Source organism: Haplochromis burtoni, unplaced genomic scaffold (assembly GCF_018398535.1).
Source record: "Haplochromis burtoni strain Fernald_Lab_line unplaced genomic scaffold, NCSU_Asbu1 Contig_68, whole genome shotgun sequence".
Taxonomy (NCBI): domain Eukaryota; kingdom Metazoa; phylum Chordata; class Actinopteri; order Cichliformes; family Cichlidae; genus Haplochromis; species Haplochromis burtoni.
The window spans coordinates 1,691,221-1,714,178 of NW_024582429.1; the positions used below are offsets into that span (position 1 = coordinate 1,691,221).

The window sequence follows — 22,958 nt, forward strand, 5'->3', positions numbered from 1 at the left end:
CCCTCCTTGCATGTTCACCTTTCCACCTGTCTTCCTCTCATTCACACACGTATTCTGTCTCACTTCGACTGACTTTCATTCCTCTTCTCTCCAGTGCATACCTCCACCTATCCAGGCTCCCCCCCCCCACCTGCTCCCTACTCTTGCTACAGAACACAGTGTTGTCTGTGAACAGCATAGTCAATTTAGACTCCTGCCTGAGTAAAAATTATTCATTTATAAGTGGAAGTGGAATCAAGTAGCTAAATTAACCTTTGCTCTATAAGTCTGAACAATAAAGTATTTTATAATTTTCTTCTTGTTTTGCTTTTATTCATTTTGTAGTAACAAGCATACAAGAGATACAGAGAACACAAAAAATTGTTTTAATGCTTTCTATTATGCCTTGCAACAATTTTATTTGACTATAAGGTTTAAGCATATTCTTGATATTTTTTCTTCTTTCTCCTTTTATGTCACAACTTGTTGGAAACAGATCTATAAAAGCAGAGCACCCAATAAAATGAGATTGTTACTGAGGTATATTATACAGCTGGTATAATATAAAAGCATAAAATTATTTTAATGAATAATGAGTCCAGTCATCTGTTCATAGAAAGCCAGTTAGACACAAATATATTCATCCATGGGAATATTACCAATGGAGTGAAGTGAACACAAAGGGAAAGGGGGGGTCGGACCTCTTATATTGAAAAAAGAAATTGTTCTAAATGTAGTTTCTGATTTGTCAGACACACACATGTGAATTATTGGTTTAAAAAAGTGTTAGTCAAAATCAAACACTGAGTAATGCAAATCTGAGTTTTACTACATGTGACACATAGAGCAAAATGCACAAATAAATATGTTTCTGGAATGTCTCTATTTTCTTTTGATGGAGGAACTGGACATCAGCTCTGTATTAAATTTCATTTTTCTGCTTATGCTTCGCTTTGGGAAAGCATTAGTTTGAAAAATCACCTTATTTCGCACCAGCTGACAGCATCACATATATCCTGTATCAGCTTATTTCAGCTTTAATTGAAGCAATGTTTACACTGAGTGTTCACAGCCAAGAGTCCTATGTTTTTCAGGATGTATCATCCATCAAATGGACATATCAGAGATATACTGTGCATCAGTTACTGCAAATCTTTCCAACTTTTCACTAGAATTTGAAATAAAGTTGGATGGGCCCCTGCGCTGTCGTTCTGCGGGGAGAGCTGCCGCACTGTGTGGGGCATTAAAACAAAATTTTCCAAATCTGCAGGAAAATACTGCAAAAAAGAAGTTTGATTTGCTGGCAAACACACTTTAAAAGCCTTCAGACAAACTTTATTTTCACCCTGACATTATTTCAGTGTTTACACCAATTGCTGCGCGGGGCTGAAAGCCACACTCAGTTCTTAATCCTATCCAAACACAAGCTTTATCACAAAGCCAAACATAAAAGCCTAACACTACACTATGTCCCACTGAGTGTCTTTCTGATACTGTTTGAAATATTACAGCTCACAGTGCTTGATTTAACATATGTGCCACGTCAGCACATTGTAAAAGAGTCCGCTGGCCCTAATCGCTCTGATTTACTCAAACGTAGAAAGAAAAAGTCAAAGCCATGAGTGCAGTCTGTGGCCCATATTGATGCAAAATTCATATCTCTGCGTCTCATGCCTCGGGCTCTCGTGTGTTTTCATCTTGGCTCCAAGACAAACAGCGATATAATGGTGCAGCGATGAGGCGTTTATGTATTCTGCATCGCTCTCTGAGACCTGCGGAATTGATGTGAGGGCTGGCTGATTGCAGTGCAGTTGATAAATGATTCTACACATGCACGTAAAATATGACCAGCAATTCGCTTTGTCCAGAATATCCACTCACGTGCGCTGTAGCAGTCCTGACCCGCGAGCTGCTGAAGATGGTGAAAACTATTTTAAAACAGCAACGCTGTTTTCAGAGTTACCACACTGGAAGAGAACACTATCATCATCACTGATTACTCACATTAGCAGTCAAGTGTGAAACATTTACACAAGTGACAAGAATACATTATATTAATAAATACAATCATATAGTTAACACGGCAAAAACAGTTTCACTGCAAGCTTGTCAAATGAAAAAGACTTGAAATGAGTTATGCTAAAAAAAATACTAAACAACAAAAACCTGTGTTTGAACTAAATATCTGTGCTGAAACAAAGACTCAGGTGTTCAGTCCACAAAATAATCATCCACATACATTATTCATGGACTTTGACATAATTCAGCACAGTGTGTGCTGTGTTTCACTTCAACTGTCCAATGTGTGACCCTTATCAGTATGGCCCTCTGCTGCCCATACTCCACAGTCCAGACAATGTATGTTAGATTCATTTATGTTGGATTAACGAGTAATTCTAAATTGACAGTAGGGGTGGGAAGAGAAAAAAAAATCGATACTGTGTAGTATCGTGATATTTTGTTTGCTAATAATGTATCGATACAGGGACAGCAGAAATCGATATTTTGTTACAAAAAAGGTTTTTGTGCTCTGACTTCAGAGCATGTTGATCCTTTTTCTGAGCAAGAATCCTGACATTCCTTCACTGTCCAAATGTGTTTAACTTTTTTTATGGCAGCAATAAACATGACAGTTTACTTATTTTAATTGAAGACATGTTTTATTTTAATTAAGTTCAAAACTTTTTTATTTAATGTAAAATTATATTTTGTTTCAATTTACTTTCAAATTCTTCAGTTGCTGAAGGGGCTGCATAGTTTTCATAAATTGCAGAGTTCAGAATAGCTGTAATTGTACCAGATGGTTGCATTCAGTTAAGTTGGACTAGACTGTAATACAAACCGTTCAGTTTGTCAACAATAAAACTGACATGAGAGAAAGACTGAGTGCGAGACTTTGATATTAGATAAAATGAATATTGATAAAGTTTACCTTTATGTACAAAATCTGAATATCGCAAAATATTTTTAAATTTTGCAATAATATCGTATCGTGGGATGTATGGTGATTCCCACCTCTAATTGACAGTAGGTCTAAATTTGCAGTAGCCCTGCAAAAGACTGGCATCACACCTGTGGTCTACCCTGCCATTCATCCTGCGACAGCGGCAATGGGCTCCAGTCCTTCGTTTACAAAGGTGGTGCACATCACACATGGATTTCAGGACCAAAGGTGTCATGATCTGAGTGTCTGGTGTTTTTCGGTATGGGTCCTGTGGTTTCCTGTGTTCGCCCAGCAGAGGGGCTTTTAAGGCCAGCTCAGTCCTCCAGTCTTTGACAGTCTATCAGCTACCTCACAGTGGTAACTACGCCTCTCGTGTCTCTTGCCTCGTACTTACCCTTGTCTCTTTGTGTCCCCAGTTCTCTCGCCTCTGATTAGACTCACCTGCAGTGCAATCTCCTGGCCACTATTGATAAAATTCACCAAGCCTGCTTACAAACTCATTCCTGGAGAAGGCAACCACTCACCTGCCGGCCCTCCTTCCCAACATCACTCCTGGATTTCCTTTCAAACACCCCGCCATTCAGGCAGACGCTCACCCCGCCACCCTCCCTGAAGCCTCTCGCACATTTTCCAGAGGGTGAATCCCTGTCCCAAAGGTGAGATCAGACCTCTCATCGAGTGAAACCGCTAAATGTCAACTGCTTCTCCACAGAATCCAATAAAGTCGCCGTTCTCTGAGAATCTTCCAGCAGCTTCTAAATCAGGTGCATTTCAGCTCAAAGACAGCAAGCCGATTAAGCGCACTGATTAATTCACAGCCTTTAATTGTGCATAATTAGAGAAGAATTAAAGAGAATTAATTTGTGTGCTCTGGGCCTGTTTATCCTCTGAAAATCTTTGAGCAGAAAATTCTGTTTATTCGTGGTTCCTAGAGTTCCCTGCAGAGTGCACCAGGCTTTCCGAATTTTCAGTGAGTAATCAGTCTGCAGAGCCACAGAAATCATTCACAGTAATGAAAACTAGTGTTCACAGTACAGAAATAAAAGAAATGGGATTTTAAGGAGGTAACAGTTAGATCAATTACACGTAGAAACGCCAATCTTTGAGAGCAATCGATCTGCGGCTCTGGAGCAGAAGAGAACTGTGTCAGAACTTCACCTGACAGACAGGCAGCCTCGTGTTGTGTGATTAGGACGTGCAGTATAGTAATAAGCTGCAGGATCCCCTGATTTCTATTCCTCATTTTCAGCAGATATCCCCATAATGTGTTTCCTGCGTATCCAAAGAAAAGCTTTGATTATATTTTAAAGTGGTTTCTGGGTTAAATGCTCCGCATAGCTGCGTCTCAGCATGCCGTGCTCACTAATGGGAGCTGTTCACTGATATCACTGGCTGATGAGTGCTTTTCACTGTGGCTCGGTATCATATAGAAACATGACTTCTGATTGGACAAAGACAGATTAATGCCATAAGCACTTAATAAGTGTGAGAATCGAGTCTCGGCTGAATAAACTCATTCGGTGGAACTTTAATGTAAATCTCTACAGGCACGTATTTGAACTGGCCAGCATTCATTCAGCTGAGCCGGTAATTACTGAGTAATTCTGTGATCTGTGCTTTAATTGGTGACAAATTCATTGCCTCTCACTCCCATTTAAAATGTATGAACTCATAGAAGGTGGGTGTACAAGGATGAGCCATGCAAGACGATTTATTTCCCAATTTTTATCACATAAATACTGGACAAGATTACATCTAGTGTCAGGGGATTGTTTATGAATACGATTTCACTCTTGATTCCCTCTGCATATTGGAAATATTGAAATTAGACAGTCACAGGTACATCTGAGCTGCTGATGTGCATCCACAGTGAGAGAAAAGTTGACTAAAGGCCTCAGGCACTGTGCTGATGTCCTATCACCGAGCAATTAATTTCACACTGTGACTCCATTTGGTTATTTGCATGAAGGATGAACCAAATAAAGGTGCAAAATATTTTATATTTTTCATTTAAAACATTGAACAAATAACAAAATGTATTAGCAGACTCCGACGGCATGACAGGCAAACACATCTATGTATTGGAATAATAAATGTATCTTAGGTTTGCATGCTAACCAGCTAGCTCTGTCCTCTTTTATAGATATGAGTCACTGAAGCGTCCCGTCTGCCTGCAATCCAACAGAGGGAAAGGATCGCTCTGAGAATAGTCTACACACTTGATCAAAGTCTTTCCAGAAGCAAGTCCACTTGGCTGCTATATCAGCAACACCTCAAAGCAGTTAAGGCCAAACCTCATTAACCCAAACAGTCTAGCCTAGCAGATAGGCTTCGCTGTAATTTTAATGGTCGCCAGACAGAAAAATTAGAGGATTAAAAACAACAACAAAGTTTTAGAGCTTTTAGAAAAATGACCTATTATAAGGTTTAAAACGAAGAAAAATATGTTTCCTTTGTGGCCCAGAGGCCAATCACAATCTCTGCTCATCCCACCACAGCACTGAATAAGTGCCAGGTCAGCCGACCTCGTGGACACTTTAAACCAGAAACAAGCAGATATGTTGAAGCTGTGCTGGACCTCGGCTTCACCCATGTTAGTGAAACATCGCACTCATTGGGAAGCTGTTGGTGGCAGAGCCGGGACGATCTAGCATTCTGTTTTAGGCTCTTTGAGTTCTACGTCCCGTCATGTCTCTTATGATGGCAGAAAGAATGAATAGCAGAAGCTAACGATCACTCGAGAGCAGGATTAACACGAGTCTCTAGCGTGGACTTTCTATTGCTCCGTTTCCTTGTAGGTCAGTTACGTTCGCCCTTCATCTCGTGAAGTACGGTGTCTTTTGGCAGTGGAGCGTGTGACTGAGCTGAAGCTCTCAATGAGACGGGTTTCAACCCAAACCACAATAGTTTCTGAATTCTAACCAAAAATCAAAATAGTTTAGTTGGTTAAATGTAAAAGTATGAAAAAGCAGTGAAAATCAAATAAAGCAGCAACTGAAAAAAAAATGCATATTCAATCACAACAGACAAAGGACCAAACAAGGTCTTGGCTGATAATCCTGAGACTAATGCCGCCAGTACCGATCCGGTCAGGCACAGCGGCGGTCAGGAGGCACGACGGAGGAGCAACCTGAGGTGCTATCCCTCAGCTTGAATTAGCACAAAGAACAAACAAGGATTTGTCACAATGAAAGAGAGGAGGAAGTAACGAAGGCCATAATGGTTGAAACTTATTGAGAGATCAGATCAGATCTGATGGTGCGCAATGACCAAATGATTTCTGCTGGGACACAAACGGCACTTTAACAAGCTCATGAGACACCAGAGCCGAGAGGACGGCAAAGAAAAAGTCACTTTTTAGTTTCTAGTTTTGCATCCGTAAAGGAAAAGAGTCCACAACAAGGTAGAGAATGTCGGTCACACTGCTTCGGTTCTGCTTTGCTTGTTTCTACTGCATCTACTTTACCCTTCACGGTTTTCCTCCCAGACCCTTCTGATCAACCCACAGACAATGTGTTAGTGATGTGTTTAATCAAACCACCTGGATGTGTAAGAGCTGGAAGATGGCCAGGCTTCACACTCACACACACACACACACACACACACACACACACACACACACACACACACACACACACACACACCCAGGCCCTTCTCATTAGCTTAGCCGTGATGTGTGGACCCGAGCTGACCAGCTGAGCCAGTTTCTGCAGAGACCTCAGGCCTGCTGTTTGTTTGATGAATCCTTGAACTCCCCTTCCACTGCAGGCATGACAGCTCTGTGGATGGAAACACAAAGCCACAGAGCGTGGGGGGGTGGACAAAATAACAGAAACGGTACATAAAAAAAGATATCTGAGCTTTTATCTAACCACATCACACCTCCCAAGGTATCAATGCGGGGAAGTCAGATGTGTCACCTTTAAAAGATGCCTGGTAATCATCACCTTTTAATATGAAAGTATTCAAAGAGAAATGATGCAACTGAGCTCCAAGGTGCAAACAGTCGGTGCTGCACTGCAGGTGTATCAGTCAAACACAGGATGACTTAACTGTGGAAACAAACTCCCTCGTGCATGGGTCATGAAAGACTAATACTAATAAAGTTTAGGTAAGAAATATGAATTTGTAAAAATCCAAAAATGCTAATAAAGATTAGAATGAGACCAAACACTGCAAAAAGTCTGCAAAGCTCAGGAAAGTGAAGTCCCTGCAGGAGTGTCTGAAACCTGCTTTCTCTGTAACAGGATCTCATAGATAACGGCCCCCAGCTGCCCGGCTGTCAGTAAACACCTTACTGATTAGTTCATGAGTTCAAATTTAATTTAATAGAACATGATGATTGTGTTTTAAATTGAGGTCTTTATTACAATAAAAAGGATAAGATGATGGGTGTTTTAAGGTGAGCATGCTCCACACTGTTCCTACACTCCGTCATCACAAGATCGTGACAGTGAAAACACGCACAGCTTCACAACAGTCTTAAGATATGTTCTGATCTCAATAAATATGTTTATACTGCACGCTGAAATCACGCGTACCATATTAACCCTCTGAGGTCTAATTCACCATCGAAATGACCCAAACCCTGACCCTAACATTAACTCTGACAATCTGAATATGTGATTTTGACAAACAGAGAACAAAGGAAATAATTCCAGCATGAGAAAATTTCCTTTTTTGGTTTTTAAAGGCAGTTTTGGTCACGTCTCCAAGATACAGGCTCGGGGTCGGGTTCGGTTTTTCCCCTATGATGACTTGGTGGTTAATTTCACATTACCATATTTATTACTTTTCTTAATTACCTTACTGATGGATTACGTGACACGTGACTGACAGACTTTGACAGCCATCAGGAAGGAGCTGTGATAATGGAGTGGAGTCACTTCATCAGGATACACTCCATAAACATTATTAACTGTGTGCTTCCCAGGGGACGAAGCCAGGGTGAGCTGCTGACATGAGGTCAGAGTGCGCAGTAAATCAGGCTAATGGACGCACAAAATATGCAACGGTGCAGAAAGGTATGGATCAAAGGAATGGCGTTCGCTCACTGATCAGTATTTCAGAGCTTTTTATTCAACATTAGGATCATCACAGGGCAAAAATACAACTGTTTTTGTTTCTTATAGTTCACAAAGTGCTCTCTATGTTCATGTGCATTCTTATTATTAAACCTGCAGGCGTCAGAAATCTAAATAAAAACTGCCAGAATCTGTAAATAGAGCCGTCGTCTGCAGCTCTCCCCTCAGAGAAAACATGAGTATATGCACCAACACAGCTCTTTTATTGGTTTCACATGGGCTTCAAACCCCACCCTGCAGGTGAAAAAGCCCTCAAACGGCCAAAGTCTCCTGTCATCAGGTTCATTTTCGTAGGTCTTAAAGAACAGAGCCCAAAGGAGGCGTGGGAGACTAGTTAGCTCTGTCTGTAACGGTTCACAGAAATCAAATGCATGGCAGTAAACTTCATAGTCCAAAATCTTAACCTTAACTGGCACGTTTGGAGTCATGTACAGGTTTCCACTCATCTCAGCGAACAGCATTAGCAAGCTCCAGGCAAAGGGCAAAGTTTAAAGAACAATCAAAAAGGTCAAACGGGAGGAGAGTCGATAGAGACGTGGAGAGTAAGAAAACAGCTGAACTGGAATCAAAAGAAATCAGGAGGCATACAGTGTAGGAACTGCAAGGGAAAAAAACAAAGCAATCCAGCAAACGCACAAAGAGAAGCGGGGGAGTGTAAATGCTGGGGTGAGGGGTTGTCTTATTGCTAGTGGTGTTGCAGAAAACCAGAGGGAACAAACAGGGGAAGTAAAGGAATGAATGAGAAGCTGGGATTGCAAAATGAAACAGGAGGTGGAAGAACAGAAACCCAAAATACATACAAGTATATTTACAATTGACTGAAATGTCACTATGAATGTGTTTGTTCTATCTGACTGAAAGTGTTCGTATGATGCTCCACCTGCAATCTGTAAACGAACATTAACAATGGAGTGCACTTTTACCTTAACATGAGTGAAACATGACGAATTATTCAAGCATTTGTCAAAACAAAACAGTTTTGAATGATGTCCTCATGTCCTCTTATGTCATTTACTAATGTGGTCACGCCACAATCAACTAACTCTGTTTCTGTCTGCAGAGGATGGATCCGTAAGCCCATCAGGGACGCGCTATTACCAGCCTCTGGTTGTTTGGCCTACGGGCGTCAGTCTGCCTGGGTCTTTTATTTGTGGCAGATGCCTTGGCATCTGTACCCAGGCCAGGAGCACTGGAGCAGATTGGTGGCCGTGATGGTGCCTGTTTTTCATCATTCGTTAGCCAAGGCCTGCAGATAAGCCATCGTCCCACAGGGGCCTTCCTCTGAAGCGTACTCTCAGGAAAAGATGGTGGGCCACATGTGAGGGTCTGTGGTGCCAAGACAGCAGGCGAATGAGATGATGGACACAGAAACATTGTCACTCTCAGACAGTGCTGGTATGCATGCTGAGATTAGATTATGTAATCTGTTCGACGGGGCTCTTATCTCGTGTGGAATAGTTTTTCTTCATCAACATCCAGTTGTAAATGAAGCGTATGACCGTGTTCCATGAGGAAGCTGCGCCCCTGTTTTATCTCTGCTCAGTTCTCTTTGTCACTCTGGTTTTCTGGTGCCGTCAGAATCACCTCAATAATAATTTCCTCATCACTGTTTTTGTCCAATGATCTGCCTGCTTTCTGCGAGCCAAGCACTCCCTGACTTTGTCTTTTAGTTCACTGTAATTCTGACGCTTTGCCTTTCAGGCCTGCGCTCTTTCAGGCTGTGCGAGGATCTCATCTGAAGCCTGCATCCGTCTCCTTCACCACCATCACCACACCACGGCGACTCTGAGATGACTGTCACTGTCGCCTACCTCCACCTGCTGCTCTGCTCTGTGATTTCATGCTCAGGCATAAAAATCTACTCCAACTTTCTCCTTATTACTACTCAGTGGTTTTGGAGGCACTGAATTGTGCGATACTCAGAACAGCAGATCAAAAGAGTCCTTGTGTGTTTGCATGTATGCGCAATCAAAATGTTGTTTTATTTTATGAATATAGTAGCATGTCATATACAACAAGCTTGAGCTGAGCTGTGTTTAACTGACGACTAAGCTAATGAGACTTCCTGATAGCGTAGCACAACATCCTCTTGATAGAATAGATCTTTACTGTCACTGTTACAAGAACAATGAAACACAGTTTCTCTCTGTTAGCAGCGTGTAGATTTTTACATTAAAATTCCTTCAGAATAAGAGCGAAAAAAGAGAAACCAAAAAAAATAAACTTAAAGTTAAAGAGGTGCCTACACTGAGAGTGTATGTAATAACATAAGTATCTACACATATGTGCAAGTTACAGTTACATATGCCGTATAAAGGAGCAGGTGCAATATGAGGAGCTAGTGATCGGTGGTAGCGCACAATGAATAGGAGGTAGGGCTACAGGTAGGCTGGTTGCTATTATAATAAATACGATTTATAAATACAGTGAAAATGTCCATAAATGTTAACAGCACAGTGAAGGGTGGAGGTGGGGGTGGAGGCATGTTTGACAGCCTGTGGGTAGAAACTTTTATTGAGGCTGTTTGTCTCGACCTGCAGCGTTTACCAGAGAGAAGTGAGTGTCCAGGGTGCGAGGGTGATGATGATACTTCTGCCAGTATATGTCTCTGAGGGGGGTCTGCCGCCCTCACCACCCGCTGCACTTTTCTCTTGTCCTCCACAGTACAGCAGTCAAACCACATATGATCCATTTTGGCTCCAAAGAAACAAGATGGCAGCGACCAAACTGTCAAAATTCAGGTTTCAGAGGGAGACGGAGGTAATAATGCTGCTCTCTGGAGCCGTAGCACCAGAATGTAAATTTCAAGGGGTAAACATTTTTCTTTTGGCAATTGATGTTTGTTGCGAGTGTAATGAAGACACTCAAAAATAAATTTCCTCTGGTCGGAAACTATTTTGTGCAATTTTCTTGCATTTAGTTCAACATTTACAGTTCAAACAGTGTTGGTCAAGTTACTTGAAAAAAGTAATCAGTAACTAATTACTGATTACTTCCCCCCAAAAAGTAATCCCGTTACTTTACTGATTACTTATTTTCAAAAGTAATTAATTACTTAGTTACTTAGTTACTTTTTAAAAACACGATTTACAACCTGAAGAGGTGATAAAGCGATAGATCTTTCAGCCCAATTCTACTTTTTCTGCATAATCCATCATACAAAATGTAATCAAATGGAAAAGTCTCTTTTTAAACTTGTTTTATTAGTTTTAATCTTTTAACTTTATGCATCAAGCAAAAATTTAATTATATGCAACATTCTCTGACTGGAAGAAATTAGTTTAACATTTAAACCTATTTTCTGCACATTCCAGCACATAAAATAAAATATTTTTGTGTGTTTACACTCAGTCTTTCAAATAGATGCAAGTAAAACACAGCAGAAAATAAATAAAGTCAAAGACTCAGCGGTCCTGTTGCTCTATTTTCACCTGTAAAGCAGGAGTGGGGTAGGCGGAGGGTTACCCTGGTGCAGGTGTGCCGCAGGTCAGTGGAAGAATCCGCGAGTTTCTCTGTGAGTTTCCCATTACGTCGTAGCTACTCGGTGCTTGTTGGAAGTTTAGGGGTTTTTTCGCTGTAAAAAGAAGTTTTCTTCCCACGCACAGCGGACACTAATGTTTTTGTCACTTTTTATGGAATCAAACTCAAAGTAAGGTCAGTACTTCCACGCTTTAAACGCTGCACGCTCATACTCTCTCTGCACTCGATATATGATCCATTGTTGATCTGCACACAGCTGTTGTCACGAACGTCGCACTCGCTTACGTCACTGTCGATGAGACATTCTCGCAAAAAAAATCACGGTTTTAGTAACGCAGAACGCCGTTCCTACGGGAAAGTAACGGTAATCTAATTACCGTTTTTGCAATAGTAATCCCTTACTTTACTCGTTACTTGAAAAAAGTAATCAGATTACAGTAACACGTTACTTGTAACGCGTTACTGCCCATCTCTGTTGAGAGATCTCTGAAATTTCTGTGAGTAGAAAAATGTGTAAAGAAAACCAAAACAAAAATGATGTTCAGTTTCTTTGCAGTTTGTTGCACTTTATGTAGTTACTATGAACTGAATGCATTCATATTATTCAAATTTGGGATATAATGGTTGTATTAATGTATGGCAACTAGAAGTGCTCTAAAAATGTCACTACAGCAGGTAAAAATGTAAAGATAAGCTCTAGAGGACTTGGTTCTACAAATGGGAAAAAAAGGAAGTGAAATGACTCTCCTCTGGATTCAGCCATCTTTTCTATACAGTCTATAGCAGCCAACCATACTGAAAGCTTTGCTGACCTTACACTTCGTTTTCTTACTGTTTTGACCGCTACTGTTAAAACCTGAAAATCTCCCAAAGCCATAAGTCAACACAAGTTATTAGGACACGTTATTTGGACGGTCGACGTATTAAGGTATAAAATATTCATGCATTTCATTTCCTCACCGCTTACTGGATGTGGAGACCCTCCACTGCACCTCCAGGTCTGAAGAAGCCGCCCCATCATCCTGTGCAGCTGCTGCCGCGCAGCCATGAAAACAGATAGGGAGAAAAATGAAACTGATTTATTTTTAGAAAAGCTTTAATATTCAGTTTACTGATGTTCCGCATTACTGTGAATCACATCTCACATTCTTTTTACTCAAGCTTTTAATGCTTGTGCTTGTTTGTTATGCATTTTTATCTAATGTGTCGTCTCTGCTCTTTGAATAATAGCTTGCACCTCGAGGACAAACTGGTACTAGCTGACCTTTAAGCCCCGGTACGTGACACGTGTACCCTTGAAAATGTGATCGCACTCAGCCCCGCGTGCCTTTCCTCTGTGGTCTACCATTGATCATTCACTTTCTCCAGCCACATTTTGCCATCTGGCTCAGGCTTTCAGACCAGTCACCTGCTGTTTACAAGCACATCTTTGCACTGTGAAGGTGGCGATGATGCCATCAGCTCGATGATTCAAACAGAATCTGCTAAAGATGCTGTTTAATAATCAATTTCTTTGTGATCTGTTTAAAAAAATACCACATGTATCTGCCAATGAGGCGGCTTTGCTACCTTGTGACACTGATGAGCACTTATTCTCCTTTAAAGTGGCATGCCATTAATTATGCCACAGTCTGATCAATTAACAGTGAAGATGCAGCGAATCGAGACCGGTTACAAACATGATTGATTTTAATGTCCTTGGCTAGTTTTCCTCCCTCCTCCTTTTTAGTCATATTCACTAACATCATGGCATCTATTTGCTCTGCAGCATCAAGTTTATACAGTCAGTAGTCGGTTTGAGAGGGACTCCACATCGAAAGGAGCCAGTGGAGACGGTTCGAGCGACAGACCAAGACGTGTGTCAGGCACGTCGAACTGGGATGAGGCTTTCAGCACAGACTCAGGCCACGTCCACACTTATACGTTTTCGTTTGAAACGCATCTTTTTCTCTCCGCTTTGGCTCACGGAAAACGCAGCGTTTTGAAAATGCTCTCCAAAGCGGATACATTTGAAAACGCCGTTTTCAGTGTGGACAGCGAACCCGGAGCCTTTTCGAAAATGATGACACATTTTAGTCATGTGACCAGACTAGCTTTTCTTCAAATTCTTTAATTCTCACTCGCTTTTGAAACTTTGTACTTTTGTGTTACTCGCAGCAACAACTCCACCTCATTGTTAGTCCATTTAAAAAACTCGGTGCTTTTCCTCGACATTTTGCCGCGACGTTTCAAAGAGCCGGAAAGGAAATAAACGGCAGAAAGAAATGAGGAAGGTCGAATCGTCTTGCGTTTCACGCAACTCTGTGAAAACGACTGAAAACGATAGTGTGGACGCGGAGCGTTTTCAGTCGAAAACACCGTTTTCAAATTTATCCGGGCTAGTGTGGACGTAGTCTGAGGGCTCGAAGCTAGAAGAGGTGGCCGGGATGACCCTAGGCTTGTCTTTTCTGCCTGTGATACGTATGGATGGATGCATGGAGTCAGTGGTTTATGAAAACTATATTTTTCTTTCTGTTGCATCTGAACAGCCTCCAGACACGTGAAGGTGTATAACTGTGTACACACACGTCATCTTACTGCCCTCCTGAGTCTTGTGCTCGTCCATAAAGTGACTCCATAAACGGATTCTCAGGCCTTCCACTCTTTGAATAAATCGCCTCACACTTCATAAACTTTCCCAGAGTGAGGCCAGGGTAGGTGTTGGAGAGCTGAGGATGGACAGAAATGAGGAGACAGAGTTCAACAGATGAGAAAGAAGAGTGTCCGAACAGACATTTATGTGGTGGTTAATATTGTAGTTATACTACAACATAAAAGAGACATTTAAAAATCATTTGGAAATGATTACAGGGTTTTGATTGAATTAGAAGGTCCTGCCAACTGGTCCAGAAACCAGCAGCTCATCTTCTTACTGGTTTTAGCAGATGGCATCACAGCACCTCGGTTCTGGCTTCCCTCTGCTGCTTTCCTGTAGGTTTTAAAATTGATTTTTCAGAGTCACTTTTAAAGCACGCTTGGGTCTTGTGCCAAGGAGCACGTCATATTAATTTGGAGACCATTCAAAGTATTTCATAGACGAAAGTCTAAAGGTGTTGCTGGAACAACTTCCTTTGAGCCACTTCCTAAAACATGTTTTTACAGACTGTCCTCTTTTATATTCTGATCATCATCTTTGTCATCACTTGCTGTCATTTGTTTATCAGTACTTATTGTTTATTGTTTAGTATTTCACACCGTTTTCAAATTTTAGGTCTGTCTGAACTTTGTTTGTGTCTAAACCACAACCAGTGCATCCAACACATCGATGTGGTAACCATAAAGTTCCTTCCACCATGAAGTTTTTCCACAGCGTGCCTTTTATCCTGTCTTCCTTCTTTCTCCCATGGCAGATGGCCCCGCCCCTCCCTGAGCCTGGTTCTGCTGGAGGTTTCTTCCTGTTAAAAGAGAGTTTTTCGTTCCCACGGTCGCTCATAGGGGGTCATGTGATTGTTGGGTTTTTCTCTGTATGTATTATTGTAGGGTCTACCTTACAATATAAAGCTCCTTGAGGCGACTGTTGTTGTGATTTGGCGCTGTATAAATAAAATTGAATAAGTACCCGTTTTTCGTGGGGTACACTTTTGACACCTCGCCCATATAGGCTTTCTTTCTTTTTTAGCTAAAAGTGACTTTAAATGAAAACAGCTCACTTTGGAGCCTCAAGGAATCGCAGCTTTTGGAATTTTCCTTCATTCCTTTTCTGCTTGTGTGTTTTCTCTGAGCCAATAATGAGACTTTGACTTCATTAAATTTCTTCCTTTCAGCCTCAGTTCACTGTGCACATGTGATGCATTCACATGAAAATTGTTTTCCTGACTTCGGTTGGACGCTTGTTGGTTTTTGAATTTATTTGTGTCGCTAAAGTTGAATAATAGATTGCTCAATCACGAATTAAACTAAGCACAGAAGTCATGGAATTATACCCTCCGCTAAACTGCCAACGCTAATTGGATGAAAAGTCAGTGGGCTGTGAAAAGGACTTTGTTTGTACTGAGGTTTCCGTATGTGAGCCGAGTGTTAATATGGTCTGCAGAGAATAAATTATTAGTTAAATATAGTCGCTAAAATGACTGATAACTTGATGGCACTGGATTCTTTGGAATCTCAGTTGGATTTTTGTGGTACTGTGTGAGGTTAACGAAGGATCTTCAAACAAACAGCAGCAAGAAAAGCCTGACTGTCGAGTGCCGGACACAATGCCGAATACACCGCCCGCCTGCATAAGCTTTAAATCGTGGGCGGGGTCGGTGATCAGTAGAGAGGATATTGGCTTTTTTTGAACATATCAGCTGATCAATATCACCTGTCACATGCCTTCTCTCATCATGTGCTGATGTCTTTGGTAATGACTAGTTCAAGGGCAATGGGAGTGCTTTAATGGGGTCCTCCCTACCTCCTCCATTTCATTTCCCGTGTCTATGAGAGAGACATGAAAGAAGGACGGGGCGGATCATTAAAGAGAGCTATTTCCTTTTTGGTAATAAGACAGAGCCAAGGTCAAGTTAAAAAAAAGAGAAAATCATGTTTCCATTTCACTCGTTTGCCTTTTCTTCATTTTCAGGAACATTGTTGAGACTGTGTTTGTATGCACACTGAGAAGTCTGCAAGTAATCAAGGTAAAATCAACGCAAGCTTAATGTCCCTCGAAGAAAGTCTAATATCAACATGCTCGTCCGCTTCCTCACAGCCTCCGCCTCAGTTTTTAAAGGATCGCTCTGCAGAAAGTGAATCTACCAATCGCTGAACATGCATGAATGATATGACACGTTTCTTTTATCTGCAAAAGACTGACAAGGGCAGTGATGACATGAAAGGTGAGGCTAAACAAACAGTCCTGGTTTGGTGCTCATATCAGACAGGATGGTGAAAGATAACCGCTTTGCCTCTTTGTCAAAGACAGATCTGCTCTTCACACTTTAAACTTTCTGCAGTGATGCTGGTCCCAGACAACTGTGGCTCCCTCTTTCACCAGTCATCCTAAATCCCCTTCTTGTCACACATTAGTTTCCTTTCTGTCCATTCCTCTGATCTTGGCTTTGTCCCTTTAATCAATCCAAGTTTCCCAAAGTTACCCAAATGCCCAAGTGTCCTTACAGGCAGCCTAAATTACGTTGTCAGTCCAGTGCCCCTTGTGGAAAGCTTAGGTTTCCTTTCTATCATTCTAAAAAGTCCTGCTCCAAATCCCCCGACCTCCCAAAGATCTGTTCTAATCAATCAAATATCCCACTGATCAACCTAAATCGCCCCCAAAGCCCCATAATCAGTGCTAATCATTGTTGGTCTGAATGCTCAAGCTCATTTCAAATCAGTCTAAGTAACTGTGTGACCAGCCTGGCTGCCACTAAAATCAATGCAGATGCACATGAGGTAAGCACTGTTAATGGATCCAGATGTGTTTGCAGTTTAGCCAGCTGCCGCTTTAATCAATAGAAAAAAACCCTTGTGATGAGCCCAGCCACCACTCTTCATGCATTCATCGTGTTAGTCCTAAAAGTTCGAAGTCTAAGATTTAAGTGGGTAAATAATCTAAAAGAATCATTTTCTACTTTGTTTGACCACATGAGTGTGTGGACTAAGTGCTCATGTGCTTAAACCTGCAATCTGTAGTCAGTCCAGTTTGTTTAAATGCAGACTCCGGGGGGCCTATCCCAGGACAAGAGGACAGGTCGGCGGTTTGTAGCAGGGCCAATGCAGAGAGACAGGCAAGCTCTGTGGGCAATATAGAATCACCAATGGTTAACCAAACCAAATAAGTGCATGTCTTTGGACTGTGGGAGGAAACAGTAGTAGTAGTAAAATCCACAAGCAATCTATAAGTCCATTTAAATCCCCTCCTGATAAAGTCAAGACCGTATTTCCCTCTCGCTCTTACAGCTCACCACTCACACACTACAGTCAAACTGACAGATCCCAGATGTGTCTGCATGTATCTGTGGGACTTTGTGGCAGTGTGACTGTTTGTGTTTGCTGAAAAAGCTCATTCAAGCTCAGCAAATCTTCCCCTGATAAACAAAGCGGAACGTGAACCAACAACAGTCATTTCAGCAGATATCCATCAGCCGCTTTGTGTCAACATCATAAAGTACCCGCAACATCTCAAAACCATCTCCAAGGCCAGAAAATGTAGTTAAAGTACTTATGTCATAAAGCATATTCGCAGCTTCCTCTGCCTCCAGACAAAGTCATCCATCAGCAGGGCTTGATCCGTGAATTGTTTTCTACTTCCGAGTTAATGAGGCCGCAGTCTGGCAACAAGGAATCGACTCATCCCGATGCTCGCCGATGGATTTCACCATCACACACATTACAGATGGTTGACTCCTGATCATTTTTGTTATTGATTTTTTTTCTTTTTTACAAGGCCAAATGCGGTGCAGCCAAGACACAGGAAAAATGACCGCATAAATCCGTTGTGATTCATGCAGGACGAAGTATTTGGTCTGCTTCAAACAGCCAGCGAGGTTCCTTCAGACAGTTTCAGGCAAAGCTGCTTCAAAAAGTAGATTCAGACTAAAAACGACACGGCAGGTTTATAATTGATATTTCTGATTACTTTACTTTACTACTACATTACTACATTACTTTAATATTTCCCTTCACCACAAAAGCAACATCATTTCCTAATTTTCCCTGGAAATCAGCAAAATTTGCCACCATAGGCTAAAAGACATAGGTACAGTCATGTCACCCATTCGTTTGTGGCCATCTTGGATTTTTAAAGCTCGACATGAAAAGTGAGGGGGGAGTATCCAATACAGCCACACCTTAAATCAGGGGTCCCCAATCTCAGTCCACGAGGGCCGGTGTCCCTGCAGGTTTTAGATCTCACCCTGGGTCAACACACCTGCATCACATGATTAGCTCATTACCAGGCCTCTGGAGAACTTCAAGACATGTTGAGAAGGTCATTTATCCATTTAAATCAGCTGTGATGGATCAAGGACACATCTAAAACCTGCAGGGACACCGGCCCTCGTGGACTGGGATTGGGGACCCCTGCCTTAAATCATACCCTGCTTTATCATTTATTTCATTCTAAATGGGACCAAAATGTTTTCTTCCTGTTAAAAGGGAGTTTTTCCTTTCCACTGTCGCCAAAGCGCTTGCTCATATGGGCTCATCCAACATGTTCTTACCCCCAAAGTGTAACATATGTGCTATGTGACAAATTGTCAGTATGTTACGCTTTTGGCCACCCAACACTTTCCTATGTTATGCGTTCGGAAACAGGAGGAAACATGAGAACCGTTTGGACTGAATCTACACACGTGTATTTATTTTACGTTCTCATTATGAATCGCTTTGGAAAGCACAAATCAAACACAATTAAGGTTGTGGTTAAGGTTGGGATTAAGGTTAGGGCTCGAATACACGGCTGGAGTGCGTGTTACCGCCGGGAGCGTCATTCTATTGGATTCCATCCACAATCGGGCGTATCATGGGGACGTGGAAGGTTACCTTTTGCATTTCCATGGGACACCTCGGGACGTGACAAATCGTTGGTGTGTTACGTGTCGGGAATGAGAATGCTCTGGCTCATCTGATTGTTGTGGTTTTATTTATAATATTGCATTTGTTGCATAAAATAAAACAGTATAAAAGAACAAGCACGGCTTTTTTGTGTCGTTTATCTCTGGACTACTGTGTGATCTTGTTTCTAAGAAGAAAACAGTTTCCCCTGCTTACATTTGCATAAAACATTTAAATGGTTTCTCCTTTATGCTTGCTGTAAAATTCACCCCAAACGGCCAACCTTCTTCTCCAAGGGCAAACATTAATCTTCTTCCTCACACAGAAAAGAAAAGCATACATTTATGCTGTACATCACATGCTTCACATTACTGTGTGCAACAAAAGAAACATAATAAAATACAAAAAAGCAACAACAGCAAAAAGAAAAAACACATAAAAAGACGCCCACACATCAAAGCAGAGATGAATAGTTTGCACGAGAGAGGTAAGGAGTTGTAGGTTTATGGCCACTCTTCTCTGAAGTGGAAATTTCCCCAGAGGAAATCAGCGAGAAAGTAGAAACCATTTATGTGTTCAGTCCTCCCTATTGCAAAGAAATTATCCCGTACAAACCCCCACATCTCTGAGAGCTCAGGTACCCTGACCTTCACCACACACTACCTGTAAAGCCTTTCAATTTGCAGCCCATTTTGTGCTGGATATAAAAGTGGAGCGAGCTCAAGCATCGGAGAATGATATGAGCCATGATGTTCTGGGGAAAAACAAACTGTCACAGGCAAAAGAGAGCCCACACCCTCAAAACCCAATCCCACCCTGCACTTCACTGGTAAGAGGGCATCCATGAGTGTAAAGCATAAAACAGTAAATAAATCTAGCTCCTTTTATTTAAAGAGACACACAGAGCAAATTGTTTCCTCATTTACTTGTAGAAAGTTTGCACACAGCCAGGCTCTTACTGCGACTGCACAGATTACCTGCTGATCTGTTATGCTTTACAATAATAATCTGAGAAAACAACACATTATTTCCAAACACGGTGATTTTTTCACTTTGTGTTGTTTGGCTGTGGAGCCCCCGAGGCGTAAATTGTTCTCTGGATGTTGTTTAATTAGAGTGTCGCATTTAATCGGCGTCGAAACTGGAAACAAATTAAAACATTTTAAATAAATTTGTGTTTGTAAACAGAGTTTGTAGATATGTCCGTGCAGGAGCTTGCAAAGTTTGTTTTAGTGGTACAAAGTAGCTATTTGGAGGAAAACTTTTACATTATTTATATAAAAATGTTATATTACATCGCTGGTTTGCCTCTTGCAGCACAGTGCAATTGCCTCATGCCACCACACCATCATAGGCTGTATATAAAAGATGGCAGTAAGAACTCTGAAATGTTCTGTTAGTGGGATTTTTATTTTATTTTTTTTAGGCCAGACGTGGAGGATGTCCCCCTAAATTATCAGCTAATGCTAGTTAGCCCGTCAGAGAATAATATTAGAATTTTACAAACAAAAACAAGAAGACAGATGACCGAACAGCTAACCAGATTTTTTTGACAGATAATTGTGAGAAACTTCTCCAAATATCACCAACAGCTGACAGCCAGCTGCACCCACCTGCCCATCAAATCCACCTTTTAAAATGTGTTGGTTTCAGCAGGAAAACAGAGCTTTTATTTTGTAAGCAAACAGTTTCCATTTCTGGTTTGAGTTCCTCTGCTCATTGGTTATTTGGTGATGGTGTTTACAGGCAAGCTGACATCTTCCATACAAACCAATCAGCTGCTGTCATGATAATGAAAGGAAGGTTTTTGGTGCAGCATCCAGTTAAACTGATTTCACTCACCAACCAGCTGGTGGCCTTACTGGCTGATATCTTTAACTGTAAGTGGTTCACAAGCCAACCTTTAAAGCCGGTCGGAGCGGGCACGCTCTGTTTTGCAACTATTTTTAAATCCTGGTAGCTCTGCAACCACTTAAGCTAGCGCAATAATTTTTTTTGCATATGAAACCGGAGGAGTTGTACTTACATCTTATGCCATCAGCTTGTCCTCGGTCACAGTTTCCTTCCATGTATAGCTTTGCAAAAATTGCATAAAAAGCACTTGCAGCAACAAAAACATAATATTCCAGAAACACGCTTTGCCGATCCGATCAGCTGTTTGTAACACTTCCTACTTTGCATGTCCGCCATTACCTGCCCGAAACCGGAAGTGACGTCATTTTCGCGGAAATGTAGTTTTTTTTTTTTACCATCAGGGCCTCATGAGCCTATACTGGTGTTTTTAAAAGTTATCTTTGACTCTATGCATTTCTGAATAGTTTCTGGGATGCTTAGGACTCATATTGCGCTGCTGGAAACTGTTTATTTTGATGCATATGCTGTTTTTCTTTTTGCAAATTTGCATTATAATATTTATTTTCGTTTTTCCTGCAGTGTATAAAAATTGGTGTATTTCACAAATAAAACTATGAAGACACTCAAAATAAATTTCCTGTGGTGGGAAACTATTTTGTGCAACTTCTTTGTATTTACAATTTTGAGGGATAAGCCTCTTAAATTTCTCTAACTACAAATATATGTTAAAAAAGCAAAAACGACTTTTTTGCAATTCATGTAATTACTATTCACCTAATGCAGACATATTATTACAATTTAGGCTGTAATGGTTGTATTGATATATAGCAACTTGGCTCCACGGCAGGTAAAAATACAATATAAGCTCTGGCAGACTTGGTTCTATGGTAGGTCTTAAAGGGTTAAGGTACCCATTAAATGCAGCCATGTAGCATCTGTTCTTCCTGGGGTCAGTGATCTTTACACTTTCACATATACACATAGGAACTATACACACATGCGCATAACACAACAGCTCCTTACAACACAAATTCTGCCCTAGATCAGGGTAAACAAAAATTGTTATTATCCTGACGTGCACGTGTTCTGTTAAATATACTTCCCCATCAGTCGCATGGAACTTCTGCACAAGTACCGCAGCACTTAGTGTTGTGTCGACAACTTAAAGTTCAGTAATGGGTTCGGTTAACACTGAGTCCCGGCGATGATCCGATAGAGGAAGACACTGCAGTCAGTGTTTCTGTTTACCTCTCAGAGTGGTCAGCAGACAGATAAGGGAAGCAGACAGCTCAATGAGCAAAACAATAAGCACTCAAACAGCAATTTCCCTCAGCAGAATGAGGAGGGAGAGACTGAAAGAGCGAGGGTCTTTTTATCAGCAAACAGAGGAGCTGGGTGTTTAATCTCCATCTTGTGGGGCTGACACTTAAATAGATCTCTGGTGTCGGTGTGTGCATTTGTTTGTTTGTGTGTGTGTGCGTCCTCTGACAAAAGCAGCCGAGTGTGTCCTGACACTTTGCCCTCTGCTGCACCTTCGGTCCCACAGGTCTTTCTTTCTACACAAATTCCTTCCCTCCTCGCTCGCCCTCTTGACTCTTTCCCCACTAACTCGGATTTTATTCATTATTTATTTTTTGCAGAGGAAGTAGAAACATTTGAAAGTCACTGCAGACGAGGTCAGAGGTTTTCTTTATATCGCGTCACAGCTCCGCAGAGCACAAAACTCTGAGGATTTTTACTTTTTAGAGAACGCAAAGATAATTCTCCTGAGTCCTGCTCGCTCCCTGCAACCCAGGAGTTATCTGCAGTTACCAAGCAGGCTAACAAGGAGGGGTCACATTAAAATAGCAATAGAATGACTAATTTTAACTGTTTCTGCATGGGTACTCTGAGGAAAGGCATGTACTCAGCTTTCTAACGGTATATTAGAGGATCTGAGTTAAGAGCAAATGTACCGTGCAGCTTTGATCTACTCAAGAGATGATTTGCAAACTCAAACATCCATATCTGAGTGTTCTTGGTATAAATTTGTTGTTTTCTTACTCAGTGCAGATAGTTTTCCTTCATTTATGTTTCAGGGACAATGAACATTAATCAACAGTAAACTG

The 22,958-nt window shown here is 41.4% G+C and overlaps 1 long non-coding RNA gene across 1 annotated transcript; it reads right to left on the minus strand.

Moving 5' to 3' along the window:
• Positions 1 to 8,336: 8,336 nt before the first annotated feature.
• On the minus strand, positions 8,337 to 14,498 carry LOC102307200. The gene is made up of 3 exons (XR_006054484.1): positions 14,053 to 14,498; positions 12,448 to 12,520; positions 8,337 to 9,333 (listed from the first exon to the last, which is right to left on the minus strand). It is a non-coding gene; the product is annotated as an uncharacterized LOC102307200 (long non-coding RNA).
• Between the last annotated feature and the right edge of the window lie 8,460 nt (positions 14,499 to 22,958).